Consider the following 10624-nt stretch of genomic DNA (forward strand, 5'->3'; position numbering starts at 1 on the left):
ACTAGAATTTCGACTAGAATGGGGTACGTTAATCGTTTGCTTGGGACCAATAGGCTAGTCAAGTAGTGAGCCAATTTAAAATCGTTAGTTTCGTATTGATTGTTGATGTTAGTCTACGTTTCTTGAATCATTATTTTTATGCTATTCCAAGGCCATTATCGTAAATACTCATTTAGTTTATTCTCTGTGCTAGTCTCTGAGCATGATTACAAATAAATCTGTTTATATGGCACCACTGTCAGGAACCAAGCCTAGTTACAAGCAGGACGGGAATGGTAGTAAGAAGCAACGAAGTTTTTTTTTCGGAATAGCCCGTCTATTCGATTCTATCTTCACCATGATCCCGGAGCTGGTATTGGTTTGATATGGGAGCGTGTGAGCTCATCGACACTGAACTGATCAGATCGACTCTTTTGTGACACGGAAAGAACACGCGGAGGGAAAGAAGAATCCAGACTAGGAGGATTCAATTCAATTTTTTTTTGCGTCTGTGTTTTAATGCATATTGACGACGATGATGACGAAATTCTTCTGCGGAGCGTGTTCTGATATGGACATTATTCTGGAACGTTTTGCCACGATTCATTCACTCATCACACCCATCGAGTCGCTGGAATTCGATGCACGATTCCAGGAATGTCGCACGCATGTGATGAGCCGAGATTGAGGAACATTCAACAGAAGACAACAGTGTTATGTTATCCTTTCGTGGTACTTACCGCAATAGCCATACACATTGAATTAGGAATGGTAACGGGTTGGGACCGTGTTACGTGAATGTCGTTCAGCCTGAGGAGCACTTGCTTCTTCCTCGGATCACCACAAAAGCACAACAGTCGATTGGAACTGTTTAGTTACAATTTGCTCAATTTTCGCAACTTTTGATTCACTCGACTAGACGGTGCTTGCTTCTTCAAGGGGCTCCTCTGATTAACACTGGCACTCTAACCAAACTTTAGATTATTATTTTCCTTTTTTTATGTATCACTAGAGCTAGCAATCTGCGATTTTTACAAAAACCAGTTGTACACCAACACTTTCACCTTAAAAGAGAAATGGAAATAGAAGACACTCTTGAGATTATTAAATCAAATTTTGACACAAGCTCATGCACTCTTCTGCAACACTAATCTTCCCACATAAATCCAAGAACCTCCGAGAAGCAGGTCTTGCCAATGCTTCAACTTCGGCTAATGCTAATTCAGCGCACTCTTGGAGTAGCCCTTCCTGTATGTACACCAGAAAAAACCAGCTTAAAATGGGGCCAAGGGAGCTTTTCTCCGCCTTTTTTCTTTCTTCGTCGAAACTTGCTGCAAAACCCACCAAAGACACACTTTTCCACCAACAAAGGAATGAGCTTCTTCTCCGCAACGCTGCTGGAACCGCTCGTAGTAGATGCACTCCGGGTACACTCAATCAACACAGTAGTAGGCGATGTCGCGCGGAAACAATAAATCTTCCAAAAAGCACAATGGAAAATGCCTTTCTTCTGTTATATTTTTCCACTTTACACACTTCCGTGTCGCGCAAAATTGACACTTGCTAGCTTGAACAGCGAGGAGGAAAGCTAAACCACTCGGTTTGAAAGTTGTCTCAAAACTGGCACTCTCCGTCTGTTTCTGGCTAGTAGTGTGTGCGAGACCGTCGTAAGCACGCACACACACACTCCACCTTGCACGTTTCTATCAGTGCCAGGAAAATTCAACCAATACATCCACACCGGGATGCGAAGGCTTGCTTGTGTATTTTCCAAAAAATGAAGTAAAGAAAGAAAAAGTACGCCGACCGATGGAGGAAAAAGAAACCGAGGCGACGCGTTTGACAGCAACGCTACAGCGTTGCCATGTTTATCATGTTGACGGGAAATGTAGCATGCGCCTACATCAGCTAAATATGTTGCTTTGATGCGGAGGACATCGAAGGAGGCGCCGGGTCGTTTGTATCGCGTGCCATGTTTACTTTTCATTTAGCGAACGATTTTGGTTTCCTGAAATTATTGTCAAACCAGTTTTCAAATGTGGCATAATAACGCTGATTTCGAAGAATGATAGCAAAAGGACCTCTTTCGATGATTATCGTCCGATCAGTTTACCTAATTGCGGATAACGAAGTTTCTTGATAATCTCATTGGTCCAGGGTAAACTGCGTGTAATTCGAGTAAATCATGTGTAAATAATTTAAAAGATGTGAGAAGGCTAATAACTAACTCTTGTGAGACAGTTTAGCTCTCAAGAAGGCTTTTGACAGAGTGAATCACAAACTAGGGGAAATGTCTCTAATGTTGGCCTATGGATCTAAAAATCTGCTTTTTATCAATTTTAACTAGATGAACGCGTTATTGGGACGTTACTAATGGATATTTTTGGTTGCTATTGAAAATTTAGTCGATTGCTGAATTTATGTATGGGCCCAAATTAGGGACACTTAGGCCGACATTACCTGCATTTCCCCTATATGTGGGTGGAGTTGGAAAGATTTCCACAAGCTTTTATAGACTGTTTGATAAATATTTATTCGCATGCATCCTCGCGAATTCTGATTAATGGATTTCTTTCACAAGAAATTAAGGGGGTATTCCCGATCTTTTTTTTTCAAAAAATCAAATTTTTTTTTCACGTTTTTTTTTGTACTTTAGACTATACTTTCATCCCCCCAAGCCGTTTTCCGATCAGCGAATTCGGTGTCCAGGCATAGCTGACTAATGGTAAGAACCCCCAAATGGTTTTAACTAAAGTCAAAACTTTAAACGCGTTTTTCTCGAAACCACATTTTTTTTATCGGGCGAAGATTTTTCTCAGAAACTATAAGAGATATTGACTTGAATCTTTGCGCATTTTGTTCCTTATTAAATTCTTTGGAGCTTCTCCCACTTTCAGCCAAAAATATTAACATTTAACATTGTTTGAAGCACCTTAAAGCTGCAAAAAAGCGATCTAAAAATCGCCTGTTTTTTCATATGGCCGCCATTTTGTTAATTTTCAAGATTTTTTGCTGCCAACGGGAGAAGCTCCAGAGAATCTTATGCAGATTATTAATTTCATCACGAAATTTGTTTCAGATGAAGCCGTTCCAGAGAAAAGTCTTCGCCCGTCCAGGCGTTTGCGGCGAACAGGGGTCTGTTTGCCGCCATTTTGTGACGTCAATAATGTCTTTTTTTATGTCGAAAAAAATTTATTTGTAAACTTTAATGTTCAATAAACAAGAATCCCAAAGAGTTAGGTGCATTACTATTCATTTTCCTTGAAAAAAAATTAATTGAAAAACAGGCCGAAAAAAGGCAAAAGATTGGGAATACCCCCTTAAAAATTAAAGCTCCGTTCGTCGTTAAGGATGCCCTATGAGTATGGTGCTCTTTTGTTTGTGCATTGTGCCTTTATTGAGAAAGATTACAGATAGCATTCCAGGTGTACTTGTTTATGACAAGTTCATAAGTGTGATTGCTTTTGCCGATGACATAACTTTTGTCATTAAGAATGATATAGAATTTGATCTTTCTTTGCTATAATAGATTCTTACTGTAGATTCGCTAAAATTAAATTGAAATTGAATAAGTTGTTCCAAGTACGCTTTCCATTTATGTAGTTATTAAACCTACAAGTTCCCAATACGTTCAGCTAATTCACTCCATTTGACCCGAATACGCTACCTGTTCGTTAAAGTCCGGGGTTCGAATCCGAACCGTTCTCTCGTATAAAAGAGTAACCGAAAATAGATTTGAGCAAGATAGTAGATTGAAATTGCATGATAAAGAAAGAGATGTAGCATTGAATTGTTACAGAGAAAGATGATGAAAATTGTCGTTTGAAAGGTCGTTGAATTACTTCGGTAATTTGACGTACTTCCGGCCACGATGACCGTTGAATTCACACCTATCTGAGGGTTTTGGAACATCTATACGTTCACTTTGACTTGAACCGTGGAAGAAGCGGGAGTGCGAGTAGTTTGTACTTAAGTGAGGAGTCTAAAATACCGAATTTAATGTTACATTTCTCGTTCCTTTCCGTTAGCCAGTAGAGTTCAAACTTTAGGTTAAAAGTTACGTGCGGTCAACTTATTGTGTGTGCAAAGTTCGTAGAAAGGTAAGGTGAATAGTGTCTTTTGTGTGGAGGTGTAACTGAAATGTGTCGAACAGCCGTTCGACGGCTTTTTGTGTAGGATCGTTTTGTGCCGATTGGAGTTGGCACCGCATCGCTTCTAGCGATAAATGGCTTTGCTCGGCACACCACAATCGAGGAATTAAATCGCGCTCTCTAGACCCCACGCTTCAACTTCAAGGTTCCCAGTTCGGGGGAGAATTCGGAAGGGAGACACCGTTTAACTATTCTCCGGCAGAGCATTGGCCAAATACGTCAATGTCAACCACGTGAACCCACGTACATTATTCGTCTTCGACGATCCCCTGGTTGACATTTGCGCCACCGGCAGTCGTCGCTAGTTTCAGTACCAATTCGAGGGTTCAATTGGGAATTTCCGCACCATATCAGTCCGGGGTGCAGTGTGCAACACCACCACCGTTTGAATAGGCTGCTACTTTACCGACCTCACTCCGACAAAGGGATGCTTCTGTGCCACGGATGAAGCAGCGACGACAATGATTAGCGTGAGTAAATGAAACGCATGCGAACCCGCATAAACGCGAACCATAAATTGACCTTACCTAAAATGGTTAAAAATTGTTTATAATCCCTGCTAAACTTTAACTGAAATGGTTATGGAACTTTACATGAACGTTTAATAAAAGTGGTAACATTTCAAAAATATTGTTGAAAAATTAACAGAAATAATTTAATGCTCAGAAGTAGACACTGTGCGGTATTTGGTGCTTGCACGGTGTATTTCCCTCCTCTTGTGCCGTGTTCGAGATATGCGTACAGTCAGGAATCCTTATTGCCGGGGTAACGGGGGCGTGAATAAGGAACCGCGAATAAGGATACCCACAGCTTATGGGATTTTCACTAATGGGGGCTGTAGTGGATTATCTCATTTGTTTCAATACATAAAGCTATACTGTCTTCGACAAAGTTGCTGTACTGGGTTAGACCAACAAGCCTATGCCATTGGATTCGGGTTAAATTGAGAACTACGCCGCTAGAGGCGCTTCACTTTTATGTTACTTATGACGGGCGCTATATATGGATATATATAGGATATATGGATATATGGATCATATTTCCAACATAGAATATTTCATGATCCTGACCATACAGAAAGTTACTGTCTTCAGCAAAGTTGTTCAGGTGACCAAGTCCTTTTGGATGGTGGCCATATTACTTCAGAACTCTCTCACTACGCAGCGCTAGTGTGCATGTGAAATTCTTATATAAACTGTATCTCGAGAGCCTGGCCATATAGAAAGTTGCTGTTTTCAGCAAAGTTGTGCAGATGAGCAAGTCCTTTCGGATGATGTTCATATTAGTTCAGAACACGCTCACTACGCGGCGCTAGTGTGCACATGAACTTTCTTAATATGTTATGCCTCCAAAGCTTGTCCATATAAGATGTTGCTGTGCAATGTGAGAACAGGAACCGGAAAAGGGATGACGTGTAGAGGCCGGAAATCGATGTCAGATGCCATTTTGGAATCCAAGATGGCGGCCATCGGTTCAAGAAAAACTGTCGAATACCGTACAATATGGATATTTTTGGAAAGGGGATGACGTGTAGAGGCCGGAAATCGTTGCTAGACGTCATTTTGGAATCCAAGATGGCGACCATCGGGTCAAGAAAAACTGTCAAATACCCTACAATATGGGTATTTCCGGATAGGGAACGACGTGTAGAGGCCGGAAATCGATGTTAGACGCCATTTTGGAATCCAAGATGGTTGCTGTTGTTGTTGTTGCCTGCTTTGATAAAATTTACACATAAATCAATTTTACGGATGTCCCGGATCTTCTCACGGACCATCTGGTGACTAATCAGAGCCATTGAACAGCTAATGTATCTAAAATCACCATTTAACTACACTCCACATAGTTGCAGAGTAAAATCAAGGCTTACTTTGATCAAATTTACACAGGAATAAATTTATCAGATTTTCCGGATCTTCCAGCGGGTTATGTCGTGACCACTCGGAACAATTGAACCGCTAATATAACAAAAATCACCATTTTACTACATTTCACGTAGTTGCAGAGCAAAATCAAGGCCTACTTATATCAAATTTACGCAGCAATACATTTTTTCGGCGAGCCACTTGGAGCCAGTGAACAGCTAATATATAAAAAATCATAATTTTACTACATTATATACAGTTGCAATGAAAAATCAAGGCATACTTTGATGACATTTACTTAGCAACCAATTTTACGGATGTTCCAGATCTTTCGGTGGGTCATCTGGTGACCATTTGGAGCCAATGACCAGCTAATATTTCAGAAATCACCATTTTACTGTATTCCATATAATTGCGGAGGAAAATAAAGGCCTACTTTGATCAAATTTACACAGCAATCAATTTTACGGAAGTTCCGTATCTACCAGCGGACCATCTGGTGATAACTCGGAGCCATTGAACAGCTTACATATGAAAAATCACCATTTTACAACATTTCTCATTGTTGCAGAGAAAAATCAAGGCCTACTTTGATCGAATTTATGTAGCACTAAATTTTACGGATGTTTCGGATCTTCCGGCGGATCATCTGGTGGCCACTTGGAGCAATTGAAACGCTTATATATCTAAAATCATTAATTTACTACATTTCATATAGTTGCAGAGAATAATCAAGGCCTACTTTGATCAAAAATACATAATAATCCAGATTAAGGTTGATCCAGGTCATCGGAAGTCCTTCCGGTGGACGCTCAGCATTTAGAACCAGGTTATGGGTTGATTTTGTTAAAATATTAAACAGCACTACCCATAGATGCCTGTTGCTGTGGATTTTCAGCACCACCTTGTTGTAGACGACTGGTACCTTTTCTCCCCCCGATGGCCTTTCGGAAACCCTGAATAAAACCGGAACCACTTGGCCAATCTGTTCCAATTTTTAGTAGACCAAAATTTCGAACATTTTTCTACTCACTGTGAAAATTTCAACCAATTTCATGGTTAAACAAAAAAGTTATACCTATGCAAACATTGCGATTCGTATACCTTTTCGTAAAATTAAAAACTGGACAAGCGCGTTAGGCCCTCCCCAGAAGTAAAGCAGGTGGTGTTCGTTTGAAACGCTAATAACTTTTCGGGGGTAACTCGGATTCACATCCGGTCTTCAGCCAAGATGTTCCCAATACTCCAAAAGTGATACATTTTGTACACGAAGAAAATCGACCCACCTAGAGCCGCGAATGTGAAAGTGGCTCGCTCCCCCATACATTTTGTCGATTTTCCCCATACAAACTTCAAGCCGTTTGAGCGAGGGGTTCCCGTGAACCAAATGACTTCAAATTTTGACAGGGTGATTCTGACCCCCCAAACTACCATTCCAGAGGGTAACGTTTGAAATTCCAGACTTTGACTTTTTTTCCATATAACGCTGAAACACTCTAGTGACCATGGAAAACATGTTGTCGCCATATTGGATTCCAAAATAGCGTCTGGAATCTATATCTGGCCTCTACACGTCGTCCATTTTCGGAAATTCCCACATTGTAGTGTATTTGACAGTTTTTCTTAAACTGATGGCCACCATCTTGGATCCCAAAATGTCATCTGGCATCTATTTCCGGCCTCTACACGTCGTCTCCTACCAAAAATATCCATATTGTAGGGTATTTGACAGTTTTTCTTGAACCTATGGTCGCCATCTTGGATTCCAAAATGGCATCTGACATCGATTTCCGGTCTCTACACGTCATCTCCTATCCGAAAATACCCATGTTGTTGGGTATTTTATAGTTTTTCTTGAAACGATGGCAACCATCTTGGATTCCAAAATGGCGTCTGAAATCGATTTTCGGTCTCTACACGTCGTTCCTTTTCCGGTTCCTGTTCTCACATTGCACAGCAACATCTTATATGGACAAGCTTTAGAGACATAACATATTAAGAAGTTCATGTGTACACTAGCGCCGCGTAGTGTGAGAGTTCTGAAATAATATGACGATCATCCGAAAGGACTTAATCATTTGAACAACTTTGCTGAAGACAGTAACCTTATATATGGCCAGGTTCTCGAGATACAGCTTATACAGGAAATTCACTTGCACACTAGCGCCGCGTAGTGAGCATGTTCTGAACTAATATGACCATCATCCGAAAGGACTTGATCACCTGCACAACTTTGCTGAAAACAGCAACTTTCTATATGGCCAGGCTCTCGAGATACAGTTTATATAGGAATTGCACATGCACACTAGCGCTGCGTATTGAGAGAGTTCTGAACTAATATGGCCACCATCCAAAAGGATTTGATCACCTGCCCAACTTTGCTGAAAACAGCAACTTTCTATATGGCTAGGCTCTCGAGATACAGTTTATATAGGAATTGCACATGCATACTAGCGCTGCGTAGTGAAAGAGTTCTGAACTAATATGGCCCCCATCCAAAAGGACTTGATCACCTGCCCAACTTTGCTGAAGACAGTAACTTTCTATATGGTCAGGATCACGAAATATTCTATGTTGGAAATATGATCCATATATTATAGCGCCCGTCATAAGTAACATAAAAGTGAAGCGCCTCTAGCGGCGTAGTTCTCAATCCAATGGCACAATCCATAGGCACAGGCTTGTTGGTCTAACTCAGTACAGCAACTTTGTCGAAGACAGTATAGCTTTATGTATTGAAACAAATGAGATAATCCACTACAGCCCCCATTAGTGAAAATCCCATAAGCTGTTGGTATCCTTATTCGCGGATAGCCCGGCAATAAGGATCCGGCAATAAGAGATACCGGCAATAAGGAATCCGGCTATAAGGATTCCTGACTGTAGTTCCAACCCAGTGCGAAACCGAACTTTTTGTCAGTACGAACCTCAACCTGAGGTAGGTTTCAAAAACAAATGTTCAAACTGACGTTTATCAGAAAACAAGCAGACCCAATCAATCGCTATTAGAAAGTCATACCTAGCGTTCAGAATCGTAAGGGCTTAACTGCGATGATCGATTATCTTTATCGATTTTATTTTTACGTTGTTACAGTTAAGTAAGTCAATTTTCCGAATTTGTCCAATACAGTAAATAGTAATGAACAGTAAAAGTATAGAAGTAGCTCTAAGACCAGAAGGTCCCGAAGAAACGTGCTCAACTTTTTGGCTCAGCTCTGGTACTCTCTTCGCTCCCAAGCTAATCGATGCACCCCTCAAAACATAGGAAAAATCACGAACCCCTTATTTTATCTATTAAACTTTCATAGCGAATCAAAACAAATATAGTGTAGTACTAGAATTTCGACTATAATGGAGTACGCTTATACACGTTAAGAAAAAAGTACCCACTAGTTTGTCTCCTTTTCTCCTTCTAATGTTGTCAAAAACGGAGGAGCAAAACCACCAAACCGGGGCAGTAAAGTGTGGGAGCCCAACGTTGAGTATAATCATATTTACCTACTTTTGGGTACAACTAACTTACTTTTGGGTAGAAAGCGAGTGGAAAATTCCATACGAGTTGCACACAAGTAAATGAAAACTATTTTGATGCGCTATACCTACTTTTGGGTTCCTGCACTATACCCAAGTAACAATTTCCAGTTGAAGAAACGCTTTCGTTTGATTTTGTTTTTGAAGCATGTTGAATAATAATTGCACAATGTGTTCACCACAACTTTTATAAAACCCTTGTTTACACTGGTTTGGAGAACTTATACAACTGCAACACAAAGGTGTTGTCTAACGTATTCAGTAAAACCAACAATCAATACGAAACTAACGATTTTAAATTGGCTCACCACTTTAGTAGCCTATTGGTCCCAAGCAAACGATTAACGTACCCTATTCTAGTTGAAATTCTATTACTACACTATGTTTGTTTTGATTCGCTATGAAAGTTTGACAGATAACATCAGGGGTGTGTGGATTCATGCAGAACATGCAGGGGTGAGTGAAATAGCTTGGGACTGCTTGGGACCGTTGTTCTGGTACTGAGTGAGCCAAAAATAATAATGATTTTCTTCGGGACCCAGTAGTCTTAGAGTTACCTCTATGGTAAAACGTTTACCAAAAATCAATTTCTTGTTGAAGAAACGCTTCCATTGTGATTTTATTCAACTGCATGCTGAATAATAACTGTACAATTTGTTTATTACAACTTCTGTAAAACTCTTGTTTACACTGGTTTGGAGTACCTGTTCAACTACAGCATTATATGTATACGCGGTATAGGAGTAGAAGCAACTTTTATACAACGTTTATAGATACATATTTAAAGTCAAGCTTTATTGTTTTGGTGAAAGCTCTAATACAACGTTTGTAGACACCTCCAAACAGCTGCTTCGAAATGTATTAGAGATTGAACCTGAGAGCCGTTTGTTACACTCTTTTATGACTCCTAAATAATCACTATACAGCAAGCGGTGAAAAGCGTTTATAGCACTTTTTAATGACTCCTTAATAACCGTTGTGTAAGTACTCACAATATTCACAGATTAAAATTAGTTTAACAATTGTCGTGGTACGCCAAAATAATTGCTTGTACAGTTTTTATTAATTTAATTTATTTGTGCACATTGAAAAAATATG

At 40.0% G+C, this 10624-nt stretch overlaps 2 protein-coding genes across 3 annotated transcripts in view; one reads left to right on the plus strand and one right to left on the minus strand.

The window, feature by feature from the left end:
• The window catches only part of PRL-1 (PRL-1 phosphatase), a 193357-nt gene extending 191756 nt beyond the window's left edge, over positions 1-1601 (minus strand). The window contains exons 1-2 of one of the 2 annotated variants that reach the window (XM_065223932.1): positions 1324-1601; positions 720-1043 (exon numbers count right to left, since the gene is read on the minus strand). The gene's annotated coding sequence lies outside the window, so the exon portion shown is untranslated. The remainder of the gene's footprint in view (positions 1-719; positions 1044-1323) is intronic. The other variant, XM_065223937.1, reaches the window with a different exon arrangement.
• LOC135702879 (uncharacterized) overlaps positions 1-9541 on the plus strand; it is a 156430-nt gene extending 146889 nt beyond the window's left edge. Inside the window, exon 2 of the mRNA XM_065223931.1 lies at positions 9467-9541. The gene's annotated coding sequence lies outside the window, so the exon portion shown is untranslated. The remainder of the gene's footprint in view (positions 1-9466) is intronic.
• Positions 9542-10624: the final 1083 nt, after the last annotated feature.

This window comes from Ochlerotatus camptorhynchus, unplaced genomic scaffold (assembly GCF_037179485.1).
Source record: "Ochlerotatus camptorhynchus isolate MF236.1 unplaced genomic scaffold, CSIRO-AGI_Acam_v1.1 ptg000202l, whole genome shotgun sequence".
Taxonomy (NCBI): Eukaryota; Metazoa; Arthropoda; class Insecta; order Diptera; family Culicidae; genus Ochlerotatus; species Ochlerotatus camptorhynchus.